At 41.2% G+C, this 18426-nt stretch overlaps 1 long non-coding RNA gene across 2 annotated transcripts in view; it reads right to left on the minus strand.

The window, feature by feature from the left end:
• Positions 1 to 1186: 1186 nt before the first annotated feature.
• The window catches only part of LOC113629053 (uncharacterized), a 73916-nt gene continuing 56676 nt past the window's right edge, over positions 1187 to 18426 (minus strand). For both annotated transcript variants that reach the window (XR_003436364.1, XR_003436367.1), the window contains exons 2-3: positions 6389 to 6436; positions 1187 to 6201 (exon numbers count right to left, since the gene is read on the minus strand). This is a non-coding gene — a long non-coding RNA (uncharacterized LOC113629053). The remainder of the gene's footprint in view (positions 6202 to 6388; positions 6437 to 18426) is intronic.

Consider the following 18426-nt stretch of genomic DNA (forward strand, 5'->3'; position numbering starts at 1 on the left):
ACCTCCTCCGTCTGCCTGGCCCCTGTGGGTCTGTGCTTTGGAGACCAGGCCTCCAAACACAGGAGCCTCAAGTGCTCCCAACCTGGCTGACCGCCAGGGTGGCCGCCCAAGGGGCGGTGCCACCTCCGAGCCGGGACAGCCGTTGCCCCACCCACTCTCTGCTCCCTCTAGGGCTTGTCGCCGTACTCCCAGGATGCTGGGACAGAGTCCTGGGGCCAGCCTGCAGTAACAGCTTGGTCTCCCTGCTCCCTTTTGATCTGAACCCCAGTGCCTGGCTCATCTGCCTCCTGCATTTTTCTTTCCTGCTGCTGTTTTGTAAAAAAAGGAAAAACGAAACCCAAACAAGTGAGAGTAATATACATAATTACCTCATTTTTTGTAGGTCTGTAATAAAGAACTTTATGTGATCCCCTCTAAAAAAAAAAGGAGAAATGAATAGGAGGTGAGAAAATGGAGACAAGGATTCTCTTCCCAAACATTTGGTTGAGAAGAGAGATGTGGTAGTCATTAGAAGGAGATATACAGTTAAGAATGCTTTTATTTTTTAAGATGGAAAAAAAATGTGAGTATATTTATATGTTAAAGGGTGAGAGCTGATAGAGAAAAAAGGAGTTTGAGGTTAGAGGAGATGGCAGAATTGACAGAGCGAGGTCCCCAAGAAGGCAGAACTGGATGCATTCCAGGGCAGGCATAGATTAGCTTTGGACTGAGAGAAAAGCAAGGAGAGAGGACCTGGGTGACAGACCTCCATTCTGGGTCTGTCAGAATTGAGACATTTCTGATAGAGGACAGGTTTAGGAAGAGCTCATCTGACGACCTCTACTTTTCTCTATTATAATAGGCTTCTGTTTGGAAAGCTACTCTGGGAAAGAGAGGATAATGTGTAGAGAAGTTTACACATCAGAAAAGCTCAATATACCTAACAAAAAAAGAAACAGTATCTTCCCTCAAAGTTGGATAAATTGAAAAGAAATTTGAGCAAAAACCAAGGAGCTCAGGTATAAATAGGTATGTCACAAAAGTGGAAGATGTGAACTATTTGTTCCTCCAAATAGTTAAAAGACATAGCAACAACTTTGGGGGGAAGAGTTTAAAAAATTAAGAAGAAAATGACATGTAATTGCAAAAAGTGGGAACTTTACAAACGCTTTAATCACATAAGAGACCAAAAAAAGACCACAGGGAATACTCTTCTTTATTAAAAGGATACCAGGAGGAAAAGGTCACCTCGAATATCAGGGAAGCAAGGATGATTAATATTTAATTTAGTTGTTTAAAAGATTTGGGGACAAAAGTAAGGTTTGGGGACAAAAACAGGCAACAGATTGAAATGTGGGAAACCACGGTGGAATGGGAAAGGATTCAATGAAGTTCAGTTTCAGTAAACAACATCTTGTTAAATCCTTAGGACCTAGTGACTACATTCCATGACAATAATAATATTGTCTGAAGTCCTAGGAATGTCATTAGATACCATTTTGGATGATTCTTGTAGACTTGAGACAACGCCTAAGATCGTTTCAAAATAGTGTCTGCATTTAACAGCAGACGCATACAAAAATAGGTAGGTGTGACCTTGAAAATTAAAGAATTTTTAACTTGCTAAGCAGAAAAAAATACTAGGAAGCATCGTTATGAAAATAGATTTGAAAATATTTTGTTTTAAGAGAACATTGGAGGGCAGTAAGAAAAAACTGTATCCTTTTATGACAGCGGCAAGTCTGGGAGAGCAAAAGGAAGCAAAGAGAAGTAATGTGGTTTGAATTAAGCAAGAGTTTGATTCTGTGATAGAATCTGACACCTTGCATATGCCTACTGATGGCTGAACATTCCCTGGGAGAACTTTATGATTAGTGTTTTACATGGTTCTGGAGTAAACTCCTTCATTCATTCATCTTATTCATTTAGTAGCTGTTCAATACCCGAGCCCTTACCACAGGCGACACTTTTTAGGTTCAGAGAATGTTGCTTTGACCAAGAGAAACAAGGTCCCTGTTCTCATGAAATTTATCTTCTAATAGGGGAGTCAACAGACAGTCTTCTCCATCACATCTCAAACTCATGGCCCAGGATGGTTATTGGTCTCCATCTATTGTGACTTCATTCCAGACAGTAGTGTGAAGGAGGAGAAGGGAGATTTTTCAGAAGATCCACATAGTACAGTGCTTACATATCATTGGTTTAAAGCTTAGTCACATGGCCACACAGAGCTGCAAGGGAGGCTCAGAAAATGTAATCATATAGCTGAGTGACTAATGCAGAAGGAAGAACTAGATATTGAAACTGGATATTGAAAGCACTCTCTGTAACGAACAATCTGTAAGAAAAGATTAGAGAAGTTTCAACTTCAAGAATGATCATGATAAAATTTCATAGCCCTTTGCAAGCACATATGAAAATTTTATACAAGGAGTTCTGTAATGATCTTGTCTTAAGCTAAGAGGACAGAAAAAGTGGAGAGAGGCTTAAACTCTAGAATGAAACTAGGTTAGATGCAAGAAAGTCTATGATGGTCAAGTGAACAGGATTATATATTTGTGTGTTGTAACTAATTGGATTCTATCTTGAGTATTATGACTAGTTCTTATAGAAGAGGATTCTGTGTGTAAGTAATATGTACATTTTTTCCGGACATAGAGTCTACCCTTATCATCATATTCTCAATGATGTATGTAAACAAAAAAAGTTAAGAATAACTATTATACCTGATTTGATGTGGAACAACTTGACTTCTCTCATTCCCAACTTCAGAACATTATAATCCGGATTTTTTAGTAAGTAGAGCATTCAATGGTACTGGTATAGTCAGTACCATTGTAGTAAACTACCCAGTGTCTCTTCTAGGTGTCTTTTTCTACTCCTTCTGAATTCTTCTCCCACCTTCTCTCTTCTCACAACATCTAGGTTTCTTTCTGCCAAGTAAGTCCGTTGAGATGAAAATGCGAATTTAGTTGAAATAATGCTCTAAAAAAAACCCGAAAAGGTGTTAGTTTACCATACCATCAGGGCAATTAATGCTCACTGGACAGGTCAGTTCTGGCCCCAAACGTCCCCTGTGGCTACAATTCCAAAGCAAACATCAGAGACAAACTTTCTGAGACAAGTTCTAGGAAAAAGGCTGCAGTTTTAAGAGAGACTAGGGGTTTCCTTTTGCCTTCTTGGGACGGTTATTTTTCTCTGCCATTTAATGGTTTATTTACTTCCATTTGTCTAAGTGTTACGGGAAATCTAAAATCTTTCTCATCCCACTGTTAGTGCTTCCTTCAATCACCTCCAAGTGGGGGTGGAAGTGCCTTTCTCTCCTGGTTTTCTAAAGCAGATGCCAGCTCTACTCCCAGCTCCAAAGACTGTAAAAGCATGTGGTCTGCACTTAACTAGTTTCATAAGAGAGCTCCCCTCTACACTTGCCCAGGAAATAACTCACTGCCAAATCCACTTAGAACAAGGCAGAGTGTTTAAAAAAAAACACATTAGATGCTTTCAATTGTATTTTTCTTAATCATGCCAATGTGCCTTTCCTCCCAGCATTTCCATATTTCCATTTGTTTCCCTTGTGTGACATCTTGGTACATTTAAGATATTTCAGTTTTATTCTCTTAAAGTTGCCTTACTGAAGTTAGAACCATTTTCTTGCAATGATTTAACGTGTTCCCCTCAGTATCTCCTAGTAGCCTTTTTGACAGCAGCTTCCTCAAATGAAGTTGATATTAGAAGGAGGAGTTTCATTAAACTTGACAGCACGGAAAAGTTTGAAGATGTCTTTTTAACCAGGTTTGCCTTCTAGAAACAAAGATCATAGACTTTAGGACATGAATTTTTTCTCATGATGGCCCTATTGTCCTGTTCTGGAGACAAATCGATTTTTATACTCATAGCATGGCATCCACCCTGAAGTACCTCTAGAACTTTTCTATCAGAAGGGATTAGGACAGCAAACTGGATGGAGGTAGGGGCCAGGGAACTTGCCTTAAGAGTTATATTTGAATAGAAAGAACACTTGGAGAAAAACCCAACGACTTAGGTTACATTTGGGGGGCGGGTAAGGCCTTGTCCCTTCTAGCGACTAGACCTGGCCTCTGTAGGGTGCTCATTTGATGAGCCTAGGTTGAGTAATGCCATACACCCCATGAGTTGTTTCATTCCAGTTGTACTTACTACGTAGATAAAATCAAATACTCCTCTGAAAATAATACTTTGTTTATGCAATCAATGCTTTGCCCAGGAGAGGCAGAGAAAAGCTGAGACCACAGACGCAGCTGAAGCCAATGTTCAAAATGAGTCTACCCTGTTCTTTGCAATTGGTTTGCGCTGTCCCACCTTGGCCATCTGGTAAACCTCTACTCATTCTTTGAGGCTTAACTCAAGCATGTCCTCCTGGGCACTGATTCTCTGACTCCCTCAAGGCTGTGAGATTCTACATCTTCAGTGCATGAGTTCCTTCTGTAAAGCAGCCTTGTATCACATTGTGTGGCGATTGTTTGACACCCTCATTAAGCTAGCCACTCCCCTGAGGACAGAGCTATTTTATTCAGCTTTTTGGTATCCCTGGCACTAAGTATAATACCTAGCTTGCGGTGGTCTCGATACATTTTTCTTGAATGAACAGATAAATGAATGAAAAAGTTGAATTGAGAGCACCAACAATCACAATTTGAAAACTGTTATAATTATTTTTTATTTTTCAGTCTTCTCTATTCTCTTTTATGCCTCTGCTTCTAGTTTCTGTTCCCCTGCAGCATTTTTAAACAACAGTCATTTTCTAACACTCACAATTTTATGGGTGAGGCAGGGCACAGTGGGGACCACTCATCCCTTTTCCAGGACAGCTGGGGCCTCAGCGGGAGTGCATCTAGCAACTGGACATGGCCAAGATGGCTCACACAGGGCCACACAGCTGGAGTGTCTGTCCTGGCTGTTGGCTGGGCTCCTCTCCATGTCACGTCTCCTGAGGCTGGAATGTCCACAGTGGCTTCTTCACTCCTACGTCAGGTGCCTGGTCTGCGAAGGCTGGAACATCTGGGTCTGGCTAGACATCCCTCACCACATGGTGGTCTTGGAGTAGTCAGACTTCTTACTAGACAAGGATATGTAATCCCAGTGTGTTTTACTTCTCTGGTAAAGACATTAATCTAAAAATATGGGGAAGGGACTTCCCTGGTGGTCCAGCGGTTAAGACTCTGTGCTTCCAATGCAGGGAGCGCAGGTTTGATCCCTGGATGGGGAACTAAGATCCCACATGCCGCACGGTGAGGCCAAAAAATTAAAAATTAAAATAAATAAATAAATAACAATATGGGGGAGGTGTAGTGAGCGGCATTCCTTCAATTAGAGAAAAAAAACCTCAAAGCTAACTTCTTCACTGTTATGAAGTTCGTCCAGACCATCACCTTACAATGGATTATGCTAAATTACTGCAACCATACCTAAGTCTTATGCACTATCCACCATTCAAATAATTCCTTTCCCCCCTTGGTCTCTTGAGTTTTTGGGTAACTAGAAAGAACACAGATTTCTGCAGAAACAAATTTGCCATAGGTTCAGTTTATTTTGTGATGTCCCAACTTATATGTTGAAAGTAACATATAGTCCATTAAATCAAATGGAGAAGAGTAATAGAGGAAATTTCCTATAGTTTACATGCTAAGAATATCTTATTTTTCTAGTGATAACTTTGACAGAGCAAATTAGAATCTATGGTTTCAGCAAAGGAGGTGTCCTATGCAAAATGAAACCATTGATGAAAACAGCACTCTAAATGTTATAATCACTGCTACTTTTAATTAGTAATTTCCATGTGAATGTGTACTGTGAAGTGCTTGACATGCAGAAACGAATACCCACAAAACCCCCATGATACAGTAATATAAAAGTCCCTCAGGGAGACTCTCCACATGGGACCAAAGGCCCATCTGACCCATTACATAAGGATCTTCCCTTCTGGGAAGTAGGTGGAATGAACACGCTGTTTGCTATTGCCTGTTTTTGAAGCAAGGTATGCCAAGGTCTGTGTGCCCTTCTCCCCTGAAGTATCAGGGGAGAGGCCTGAAACATCTGCAAGCTCTGTTTAGCGCTCTTTTGGGTAGAAATCATGCTTTGCTGGCATTTTATGTTTCTATAAAAGAATAGGGAGAAACTTGCCTCTCAGAGTCCTCAATGAGATAAGAAGGTCGTGGTTAGGTAGCAATTGTAATTAGGTGTCTGCTGAGGAGAAAGACATAAACCGGATCAGAAAAATATACATTCCCTACAGGTATCCTTACAGGGCCTTGACTGAGGGCCAAATCATCACAGAGAGAGCAATGCCACTTCTGAGGCTCAGGATAATTTGGATAATTAATTATAATTAAGTAGCTATTAATAATGATTTGAATAATTGAAAGTTCCCCACCTTCAGTCTGTGGGCTGGGAGCAGTGCCACGCTGAGCCATAATGGAACCTGAAACAAAGGAGAAATTAGTGATACTTATCTGGCTCTATTAAAATTGTTGATATTTTGTTCATTATAGATTTTTAAACGTATTTTCATTAAAAATATTCCATTAAAATATTGTTTATCTTGATCATTGTTTTGATATCCCCTTAAAAACTCGGCACTGGCAGCAAGTGCCTCATTATTCCCCCCATCCCAGGCCCTGTACCTGAAGCAATGTGAGGGGTACTTTTTTTTTTTTTTTTTGCGGTACGCAGGCCTCTCACTGCTGCGGCCTCTCCCGTTGTGGAGCACAGGCTCCGGACGCGCAGGCTCAGCGGCCATGGCTCACGGGCCCAGCCGCTCCGCGGCATGTGGGATCTTCCCGAACGGGGGCACGAACCCGTGTCTCCTGCATCGGCAGGCGGACTCTCAACCACTGCGCCACCAGGGAAGCCCGAGGGGTACTTTTGATATTGCTTGGTCTGCCCTTGACAGAGAATAAAGGGAGAGTCAAACCCTTGGATTGGTCCCTGACTTTCTGTGTCCTAAAATTTCTAAATCATTGAGCTCAAAAGAATCAAATTCCAGTCTGGGCCAGAGATGGAAGGCAGCCCCAAGTCTTGAGTGTACCACTATTACCCCATTTTATAGATGAGAAACTGAGACTCAGTACAATTGACAGGTATACCTAGATGACAAATCTAGAAGGTGGAACATGAAGACTTGAATCCAGGCTACATGGATTCCGTGGGCTGTGCTCTCAGCCACTGGGCTCCAAGGGACTGCCCATGTACTGTTTCCTACCGTTCCCCAGTGAAAAAGACAAATAATGTATGTTTTCTCTCTTAACGTAACAGCCAGTTACGAGTTATGAGTAAATATCTTCTATTAACTTTTAATAAATTTATTGTCTTTTTACTCTTACAGAAGTAATATATATTCACTAAAGAGAAATTAGAAAATACACATAAATGAGAAATCAAAATCCCACCCCCAGAGCCACCCACTATTACCATTTTTTTGCATATCTCTCCAAGCTTTATTTTTTTGTTTTGTTCTCTAAGTCTTATTTTAATAAAGATAAATTATATGTATATGACTTTAAAATGAAACTATGCTACACATGCAGTTTTTTTAAATGTGCTTTCTTCACCTAACAGTATACCTTGAACATCTTTCTCTGTCATTGCTTTTTGCAGAGTAATTTGTAATGGTTTCATAATATGCATTCACCCTTTCATGAATATTCATTGAGCACCTGCTACTTTCCAGGCATCAGCTAGGCACTAGAGATACATTGGTTAACAAAACAAAGAATTTGGCCCTCTAGGGTTGACACTGAAGTAGGAGACCTTCAAAAATGAATAAATAGGGCTTCCCTGGTGGCACAGTGGTTGAGAGTCCACCTGCCGGTGCAGGGGACGCGGGTTTGTGCCCCGGTCTGGGAAGATCCCACATGCCGCGGAGCGGCTGGGCCCGTGAGCTATGGCCGCTGAGCCTGTGCGTCCGGAGCCTGTGGTCCACAACGGGAGAGGCCACAACAGTGAGAGGCCCGTGTACCACACACACACACACACACACACACACACACAAAAGAATAAATGTGTGTCAGTTAACAGGGACACTACTTTGGATGTGTCAGGGAGTCTTCTTTGATAAGAGGCTAACACGGGCTTAACTGTCCCATAAAACTGTCCCCCTTAAAATTTATATGTTGAAGTCCTAACCCCCAGTACCTCAAAATGTGACCATATTTGGAGATAGGGTCTTTAAAGTGGTAATAAGCTACAGTGAGATCATTAGGGTAACCCCTAATCTATTATGACTGGGATCCTTTTAAGAAGAGGAAATTTGGACACAGACACATAGAAGGAAGACCATGTGAAGACACAGGGAGAAGTCGGCCACCTGTAACCCAAGGAGAGAGACCTGGAACTGATCCTTCCCTCACACCTCTCAGAGGAAACCAACCTTACTAGCACCTTGATCTTAGGCTTTCAGCCTCCAGAGTGGTGAGAAAATTAATTTCCATTGTTTAAGCCTACCCAGTCTATAGTACTTTGTTATGGCTGCCCCAGGAAACTAATAAATTCAGAGAAAGAGGTCTTAATGAAGTGAGAAGGTACCAGCCCTATGGAGTCTGGGGACCAGGGTGGGCCAAGTCTTGGTCGTTTGCATTAGAGGAAAGCAAAGGGGTCTGGGGCCTGGAAGGGTGGCTGAGGGGAGAAAGGAAGCAGAGAAGTCAGAAGAGGCAGCAGGGCACCGCTGGGTCCTCAAGTACCCTGCAGGCCTTGGAAAGAACTTCAGATTATACTCTGGGGAGACAGGAAACCACTGGAGAACAGTTGGACCTGACATACTTTAACAAAGGCCCTCAGCTTCTGCATGGAAGCCAGATAAGATGTATCAAAAAGTTTGTAACCCTTTTATTCATCAATTAAGTTATTTAGCAGTGCATCTTAGTGAAAGGAATGAGAAGCAGGGAGAGGGGTTTCTGGGACACTGGCCCCAAGCCTTAAGCCTTCTTTGTATCCCCACCATCCCAACTGGCCATCCCACTCCCCCATCTGACAAACTGTATAAACTGTCATTTTAAACCAGCTTCAGACTTTTTCATGAGTCCTTCTCCACAGGGTCATACAGTGGGACCTCTCCTCCCCCAGGCTGAGGCCAGCTGGTTGTTATCCCTCCCTTCGCTTATGTCTGTTCCCTCTCCCTGGGTCTCACGCCAAGGTTCCCAATCCTCAGGTTCCCTCCACCCAGCTCAAGCCTTCTTAACTCACTGGCACCGACTGCCATCTGCCAAGATTCCATCTTACTCTTCTCTCTCCCTCTGTCCCTCCTCCTTTCCCTCATTCCTAGCTTTTCCTAGGAAATGAAGACATGGAAGCCTCCTCTGATATCTGAAAATGACATTTCACGGAAGTGGACAATCCCCATGTGAACTCACGGTTACTCAGCCCAGTTGGAAACCTCATGCCTTCCTAACAAGTCAGAGATAATGGCTGCAAGGGCAATAACAGCCCAGAGCTGGACCGAGCTTTGACCAGCGTGCTCCTGTTAGGAGGCTTTCATTAGTTTCCAGGCTCCTCTTAGGCTACTGAGAGGTCCTCTCTTGTAGAAAGAGCCCTCATCAGTAGCCTCCTTTAAGAATGTGTGCGCTTATTTTTGTCTCCTGCTCAAAATCTATGTCCTCCATTGCCTCCCACCCAAGGCCTATTGATTCTATCACTGTACACTTGTCATTCTAGTCTAGGCTGCACTTTTATTTTTGTTTGTTTTTGTTTTTTGTTTCTTTTTGCGGTACGCGGGCCTCTCACTGTTGTGGCCTCTCCCGGTGCGGAGCACAGGCTCCGGACGCACAGGCTCAGCGGCCATGGCTCATGGGCCCAACCGCTCCGCGGCATGTGGGATCTTCCCGGACCGGGGCATGAACCCGTGTCCCCTGCATCGGCAGGCGGACTCTCAATCACTGCGCCACCAGGGAAGCTCCTAGGCTGCACTTTGACTGTTATTCACTGAAAACAAGGGATCAAGCTGATCTTCTTTCTCAAAGAGCAATAAACACATAGAAGTGGAAAAAAACAAATGGATTCCATTAGTAAGTGTGCCAGTTCAGCCCAGACTAACAGGCTAATCCACTCTTTGACCGCAGGAGAGAGTTGACATTAAAAAAAACAGGCAGTGGTACCTATATAAGCTGGATATTCCCAAGTGCAGATGCCCTGGGCCTACAAAGGGGAACACCACGAGGGCCACTGGCCCCGGTCCTCTGTCACAAAGGGCCTCAAGGCCATCAGGTTATACCTATAATTACAGAGAAGCATTGGCAGGTTTGAAGAAAGAAGATATCACCACCCAACTTAATTCTGGGTCTCATTACTGGGCCACATCTGTTGTGTATGATGTATCAATATTTTTCATAAATCCCCTAATGACTCCTTTAATCATTTTGGGAATGGCATAATTATATTGAACTGGATAAATACACGTGTACATGTGTAGGTTGAAACAGTTTACTCCTTAGATATTGACATTGAAAATATACCACAAATTTTGTAACTTTCATTTCTATTTTGGACTTCTTTTCCTTCTTTTTCTTTCTTTTTTATTTTGTTTTGGTTTAATATAGGACTGGCCTGGGCCTCTCTTGACCTCTGACAGGCCCCATGAAAACCTGAAACCGAGGCAAGGTGACAAAGTCTGGTCCTTCAGCACTAAGGGCCTCCTCATGTTACTTCTTTACTTAGAAAAATAAAATGTTGTTGCAGAAGACCCAGAGCCACAAATGTTCTTCCCAGGTGAATCAGTTTCCAGAATTCTTAGATTTTTAGTTTAATTTAGCCATCAGGGAATTGTGTAGACTGGAAATATCTAGGCAAGACCAAAACAAAATCTCAAGTGGGCATCTGTCTCTTCCAGGTGAGTTAGAATCAGATATGCCTCTGCGAGGAAGTGAGTGAGGGAACTGTTCTCACCCCACACAATCACCGCAAAATCAGATACAGGGTGAGTTAAATAGTTACATATCTTGCTGCATATCTTACCAGATTCCCATTTCTATTTTTTTTTTTTTTTGAGCAAAATAGCAAAGCACCTAATATAGGTCATTAAGTATGTTTGCAATACTATAATTTAATCTTTGTAACTGCCATTGCTAACCAGACACTAACATGCCCATATGCTCAGTATAGAAATGACGGCATGAAACTTTTTAGCAACTCCTTGTACTTCATAATAATACTGGATCATCTTGAGTGTGAGGGATCATGACGCTGTCTGTATGTAGTTTTAAATTCCCTAGTGATGCCAAATGTATTTGTGTCAACAGATACTGTTCCAAAATACCGGAGTTCAATTTAGCTGAATACCAGGGGACTGACTCAAATGACTGCAGGAGAAATAAATATATCTTTAACTAACTCAGATGGCAAAATGTTGAAAACTCAGAAAATCTGTTATTACAAAGAGCTGGAAAGTAGTAAAGTAAGACATTTCCAGAAAGGCTAATCAATTTAGTGTTTTCTTTAATTATATTATTGGAACCCTTTTTAATTCACATCTTTTCTCAGCCATATATGAAAACCTGTTTTTTACCAACTTATGATAGCATCTAATTAATTATGAATAATAAATCATCGTTAGAAATGTAGAAATCTGTTTTATACTACAGAACTATTCAATATAGTAAAATACCAATAATCATAGTAATAATAATCACCAAAGTAATATGTAACTCTGATTGAGTACTTATTATGAGCTAGAAGCTTCACTAAGTACCTTTATGGATTGTTTTATATTAACCTCCCAACAACCTTGTGAGATAGGTAAAATAATTTGCTATTTCCTATTCTAATGAATGGCTAAGATTTTTATTGAGAATTTTCTGTGTGTCAGGCACTGTACATGTATTAACTCATTCATTCCTCACAACTCTCCACAAAGCAGGTGCTCTCGTTATTCCCATTTTAGGCATGAGGAAACTGAGGTACAGGGTTGAAGTGACCTGCCCAGGGCTACTAAGCTGTAAGTGACATAGCCAACACCCAAACTCCATCTGTCTGGCTCCAAGCTCAATCTTTCCTTACTAAACAGCTGCTCAACACCTGCTATATTTTCTTTGAAACTTCTGTGTGCCAGGCACTGTAGCAAATGGTCTTCATATGTTAATTATCCCTCCTGGAGGAGCTCACTGTTTTCCCATTTTTCAGATGAGAAAAGGAAGGCACAGGCCACTTGCTCCGGGTTCTAAACCCAGTCTTACCTGACTCCCGAGGAAAGTGCTGGCCACAGAGCAGAAAGTCAAGAAGCTGCCGTCTTCAAAAGCCAGTTCTAGACAGCACCCATTATCAGTCTTGTGGCAAGCCTGACTTTATGGGCTTGCTCAGGCTGGGAGAGTCAGAATCTATCCGCCTGGGTCCACCCGTTTCTTAGATTTTTGAGTCATTTGTTTAGGCCAGTGGTTTGAAAAAGTCACAGACGGGGAGTATAAGCACAAGAGAAACTATTCTTGCAGAGTGAAAACCAGCTTGTAGTTTTTCCTGTTATTCATTTTGAGCTTCCTCTTCCTTACCACTGAACATTGTTTAAGGAATTATTTCAGTACTAAATTACAGTAATTTCTATTTCCTTAAATTTCTATTTTCTTAAATTTCTTTCTGACATACACTTGTAGCCTCAGCTTTTTATTTTAAATCTTGTATTTCTCTACCGTATGTATTCTTATATGCTTATATTCCAAATTAAGTCCAAGCTACATGAAGTCAAGGTTTATACCTTACTCATCTTTTTAATCCTTATAGGACCTCACATCTTATATTGCATAACGTGGGTGTTTGCAAAATATTTGGTAAATTAATCAACTTCATAGGCAGTATATTTGGCACTTAATGATAGCACCTAAAACTATCCTAAAGGGCAAGTAACTACAATCCCAGTACACAAAATCACACACATAAAGATACAAAATCCATATTTCGATACATAGCTTCAACATTTGACAGCCACCTTTCAAAAATTTGGTGATGGTGCTATCCCAGCCTGGTGCTCTGTGCAAAAGACATTTCCTCTGCAAAATGGTGTTTCATTTTCCTGAACTGTGTACAGGATTGTCACTTTTCTTTGTTTCTTCAGAAATGAGTCCCTTCATAACAATAAATCGTCATTTCTTCTTTCTGAAGTCATCTCAGTCTATCTTATTTTATATATAAATAAATAAATAAATAAACATATATATATATATATATATATATATATATTCACAAACTGACTTACAAAGCTTGAGTCCTCAACCAGGGCTCACTGCGAATGTCACCCTCCAGGACTAGTCAGTGTATAAACGCATAACCACACACAGTGCCCTTGAAGTTAAGAGCTCTGTGCTAGAAGAATCCAGCACTTAGAGCAGAGAATTCAACAGGAATTTGCTGTCCTTTGATTTTTTCCCCCCTGCTGTATATTATTTCCAGATTTTAGCATTATGACTTTTAAATTCTTTTCTCTGCAATGCAGAACCTAAATAGACAAGCAAAACAACATATCTAGTGTGTAAGACAGAAAATCAGTTGTTGGCCTACTTGAAATAGGTTCAACTTAATTTTTTTTAATTTGGATTTTTTAGGAAGTTGTTATTGTGGGGTAAATTTGATACAGTTGATCACATCGGGTTAGTGTTACTTCTCTTAGTTGAAACAAAATGAAGAGCTAGTGTTTATAAACGTGGCTCCAATGGGTACAAGCTCTAGTTGAATGGACATTTTGGTAAGCTAACACCATTTTTTTTTTTTACATCTTTATTAGAGTATAATTGCTTTACAATGGTGTGTTAGTTACTGCTTTATAACGAAGTGAATCAGTTATACATATACATACGTTCCCATATCTCTTCCCTCTTGCGTCTCCCTCCCTCCCACCCTCCCTATTAACACCATTTTTGAATGTAGCTACAAAAGTTGTCATCAAATCCTAGAATTATAATGGAAGAAAGTCTGGGAAGGAAGTAATCTAATTCACCTGTTTTAGTGCAGATATATTCTAAAGATCAAATGAAATAAACTCGAGTTTTCTCTTTACTGACTTAGATCCTATACAAAGAAGGTAGGTGAATTCCCTCATGCTTCTTCTTTCCTACTTTTTCCTTTTACACACACACACACACACACACACACACACACACACACACACACTTGCACATGTGTGTATGGTTGCCAGATTTTCTACAGTGCATGTGATTTTGACAATCAGAGGAAAAAACCGCACAATAATAAGTGTATATAGTACATACTCAATAAATTTTGTTGAATGGGAAAAAATACATTTGAAAACATGAATTATAAAATCAAGTCTTGTCCCGTGATTTAAAAAAAATTGTATGGGCTTCCCTGGTGGCGCAGTGGTTGAGAATCTGCCTACCAATGCAGGGGACACGGGTTTGAGCCCTGGTTCAGGAAGATCCCACATGCTGTGGAGCAACTAGGCCTGTGCACCACGACTAAGGAAGCCTGTAAGCCACAACTACAGAAGGCTGCGAGCCACAACGACTGAAACCCACGCACCTAGGGCCCGTGCTCTGCAACAAGAGAAGCCACCACAATGAGAAGCCTTCACACCGCAATGAAGAGTAGCCCCCGCTTACTGCAACTAAGAAAACCCATGAGCAGCAATGAAGGCCCAACACAGCCAAAAATAAATAAATAAATAAATAAATAAATAAATAAATTTATTTAAAAAATCATAGCTACAGTCTCAGGGCATAATCAACCCTGTGAACAAAGATTTATGCACAAATATTTATTTCAGAGTTATAGAAATGAAAAAAATGGAAGCAATCTGAATAGGCAATAATAAAAGAATTATGAGATAAATGCTATATCCATGAGGAAATATTATGCAACCCTTTAAGCTATATTTATAACAACTTTAAAGGACATGGGTAAATACTCATGACATAATGTTAAATTTATAAAATCAAGGGCCTACTAAGTTGCGTTTCAGTACAAGTTTAGCTCTGTAAGGACACAGTGCACAGAAAGAAGAACTGGAAGGGAATATACTAAAATGTTAATAGTGTTTCAGGGTAGTGAGACTATTGAGTTTTTTTTGCCTCTTTACCATATTTCGGAATTTGTCTCAAATAATAAAGATGCATTATTTTGATGATGATAAGAGTTAAAAACTAGAAAAATGTTTCTATGGAAGAGAATTTATTCATGTAGCAGCTCAAAATCAATGAAAAGTTTATGCATTTATAATATAAACTAAACCCATCAGATGGTTTTAATTATAATGCTATGAGAGTCACATAATTGAGTTTCCATTATCCCTGCAGGTAAACTGTTCCAAAGTATAACAATCAAAAAATGTCAAGTTTACCTTCAATTCTTTCGTTTCTATTTGGATCCATTATGACTCGGTGACTTTGTGGGAATATGTGCGCTTATATCACATTCTAACATCTTTCTTTTACTAAATAATCTATTCGTTTCATCTTCTCTTCCTTGCATTTTCTTATTTTATTGTCTCTCTTTTTTTTTTTTTTTTTTTTTGGGGGGTATGCGGACCTCTCACTGTTGTGGCCTCTCCCGTTGCGGAGCACAGGCTCCAGACGCGCAGGCTCAGTGGCCATGGCTCACGGGCCCAGCCGCTCCGCGGCATGTGGGATCTTCCCGGACCGGGGCACGAACCCGTGTCCCCTGCATCGGCAGGCAGACTCTCAACCACTGCGCCACCAGGGAAGCCCTTATTGTCTCTTAATTGTTTTATTTTATTCTGTATTATCTCAAGTTCCTGGGGTGCTAATTCTCTCATTTATTGTCTCCCGACTCTCCCTCATGGTGGATCATTTCCTCATGTAATCCGTAAGTTTTAATTGTGAGCATATCTTTAGCAGGTACATTGTTTCTTTAGATATTCCAGGTGCTTTGCATTATAAAAGTGTCCTCAAAAAAAGATTTTGTGTTTGCTTCCAGCCCAGCTCTCGGGAATTCCACCCCGTTCAGGACCCATTTTCATACTAATTTCTGGGCTTGGGATTCTCATACCATGTGGATGGTATTAATTCAGATCTTATACCTCTGCATAGGTTTTTGTTTTTAGAAATTTATTTTATTTATTTAACTTTGGCTGTGTTGGGTCTTCATTGCTGCGCGTGGGCTTTCTCTAGTTGTGGCGAGTGGGGGCTACTCTTCGTTGCAGTGCGTGGGCTTCTCATTGCGGTGGCTTCTCTTGTTGTGGAGCACGGGCTCTAGAGCACAGGCTCAGTAGTTGTGGCACACGGACTTAGGTGCTCCACGGCATGTGGGATCTTCCCGGACCAGGGATCGAACCTGTGTCCCCTGCATTGGCAGGTGGATTCTCAACCACTGCAGCATCAGGGAAACCCCTGCATGGACTTTTAATTTCTCAGAGGAGACTCCTTCTTATGCACAAAGTGCCAAGGGCACAAGCTTCCTTTATGCAACCAGTGTGGTGTGTCTGATGCTCTCTTCACAGTAGGCCAGACCTCCAGGACTCTGCTCTTAAGCAGAGGTCTTGGTTCTAGTTCCCCACCTGGTGTGAGCCCTCAGTCATGGCCTTCATCCCTATATGGATACACAGCCATACACAGCCTGTGACTGGGCCCAGTGTCCCCAGGACTTTGATGTCATCTCATACACATATTGCTCTAGTTTTGAGTTCCATCTTCTGTTCTGGTGCCTAGGTATTTCCTTTCAAGCTATACATATATTTTAAAAGTTTTTGCATCTTATCCAGAAATCCTATGGTTTGGAGTGAGAGGAGTTCTGTGGAATTCTTGGAACTCTGGAGTGGGAAGAGTTGTCTCAGCTGGATCTCGAGTCCTCAAGAGGGTTTCTGGACAAGAGCATCTCAGACTATATTATTAGCACACCTCGGGTGTTGCCATCCATTTTGAGGGAGTCACAAGAGATTAGTCATTAACAACAGTTAGAGCATCTAACTCTTTCAATTTTTCACCTTTTAAAACAAATTCAAGACTCTTCCTGTATGATAACAATGACCTTCATTCCCTTAAATTCTTTAGTAGGTAGAAATGCTCTAAGAATGTCATCTTTTGTGTACGTTGAGGTAGGCAAAAAAGCTAAGAAGTTACTCTGGACTGTGTTCACCACCCTTTTAGGCATCATCTGAAGACATCCTCAACACCAAACCATGATCAAATTAATTCTTTAAAAATAAACATAACGACAAGAAGAAAACTAGATTTACTTTCTGCATCTTTCCCAAGATTTTTCTTATGATAAATTCCAAAGTGAAGTTTCACCCAAATGAAACATAATTGATAAAGTATGTGCTGTAGTTGCTCAGTTACCATAACAGGGAAATGATGTGGGCTTTTCCCCTCACAGCAAGTCCAGTCCTGAACTTAGGCAAAGAGCTCAATAGAGGAAAAAATGAAAGCTACCTTAATGGGGCACCTCTCACCTTTTGCCTCTTGTCCATGCCAGTGGCCACTCTTGCTCCTGAGATCTCTGCCATTTGCACCCACTTTCTCCCTACTGTTGATGAAAAATTTAAGGAGAGGTCTGGATACAGATAAGCACAACACAAAGGCAATTGATTGGTAGGTTCTGATTTTTAGCTACACCACTAAAATGAGTGTTCCTTAGTTATATGATGCATCAAAAGAGAGTAATGGTAGGAATTATCTTTTTTAAAAAGACATAACATCGGGCTTCCCTGGTGGCGCAGTGGTTGGGAGTCCGCCTGCCGATGCAGGGGACGCGGGTTCGTGCCCCGGTCCGGGAGGATCCCACGTGCCACGGAGCGACATTTGTTTCCAGTTATGTAGGACATCACCAAGATTTTTGTAAGCTTTTTTGTCACCTGTCATCTCATTGGCTTTAAGAGAGTCCTCTAAGAAAAGGAGAGGGAATTATTACTCATCTCACAGCAGAAGCTGTCAGTGCTAAAGGCTCTCAGGTGTCCCCTGGGCAAACCTGGGGCATCTGGGTTAGCATTGACCTGAAACCTTCCTTGAGTCAAGTTTCCCTTTGCAGCCATGATCTTGATTCAGTGGTTCTTTCTAAACTTTGCTTCTCTTAGCTCAATAGTTGGGTCTCACCCTCTCATTCTGATCCCTCTGTATCTCAGCTCCACCACTTACTGAAATTCCCACGCATATCACTGCCCTCCCACCATAAATCTTCCCCCGGGGCTTTCACATGAGCCAAGTGTACATTTATCACTTCAATTGTATTGACCATTAGCCACAATCTTCTAAGTCATAACAGATGAGCCCGGATGATTCACGCAGGAATGGTAGGAATGACTGTGACAAATCTTTGGAAAGACAAACATGACTTGGTACGTCATTTGTGATGGGAAAATACTCTAGCATGTAAAAGGCATCTGAATTTATTAGCTTGGTGTAGCTATAATGTAACCACTAATGTATGGGATTTTTTTTTTCTCACAGTCTGATAACAGCTTTATTGCATGCAAGCCTTTGTCATTTATTGCTTCCTATGACTGTAAAAAGAGAAAAGAGCATGTTA

The sequence above is a fragment of the Aethalodelphis obliquidens genome, unplaced genomic scaffold (assembly GCF_003676395.1).
Source record: "Aethalodelphis obliquidens isolate GAN/ISIS:26980383/991018 unplaced genomic scaffold, ASM367639v1 scaffold2, whole genome shotgun sequence".
NCBI classification, from domain to species: domain Eukaryota; kingdom Metazoa; phylum Chordata; class Mammalia; order Artiodactyla; family Delphinidae; genus Aethalodelphis; species Aethalodelphis obliquidens.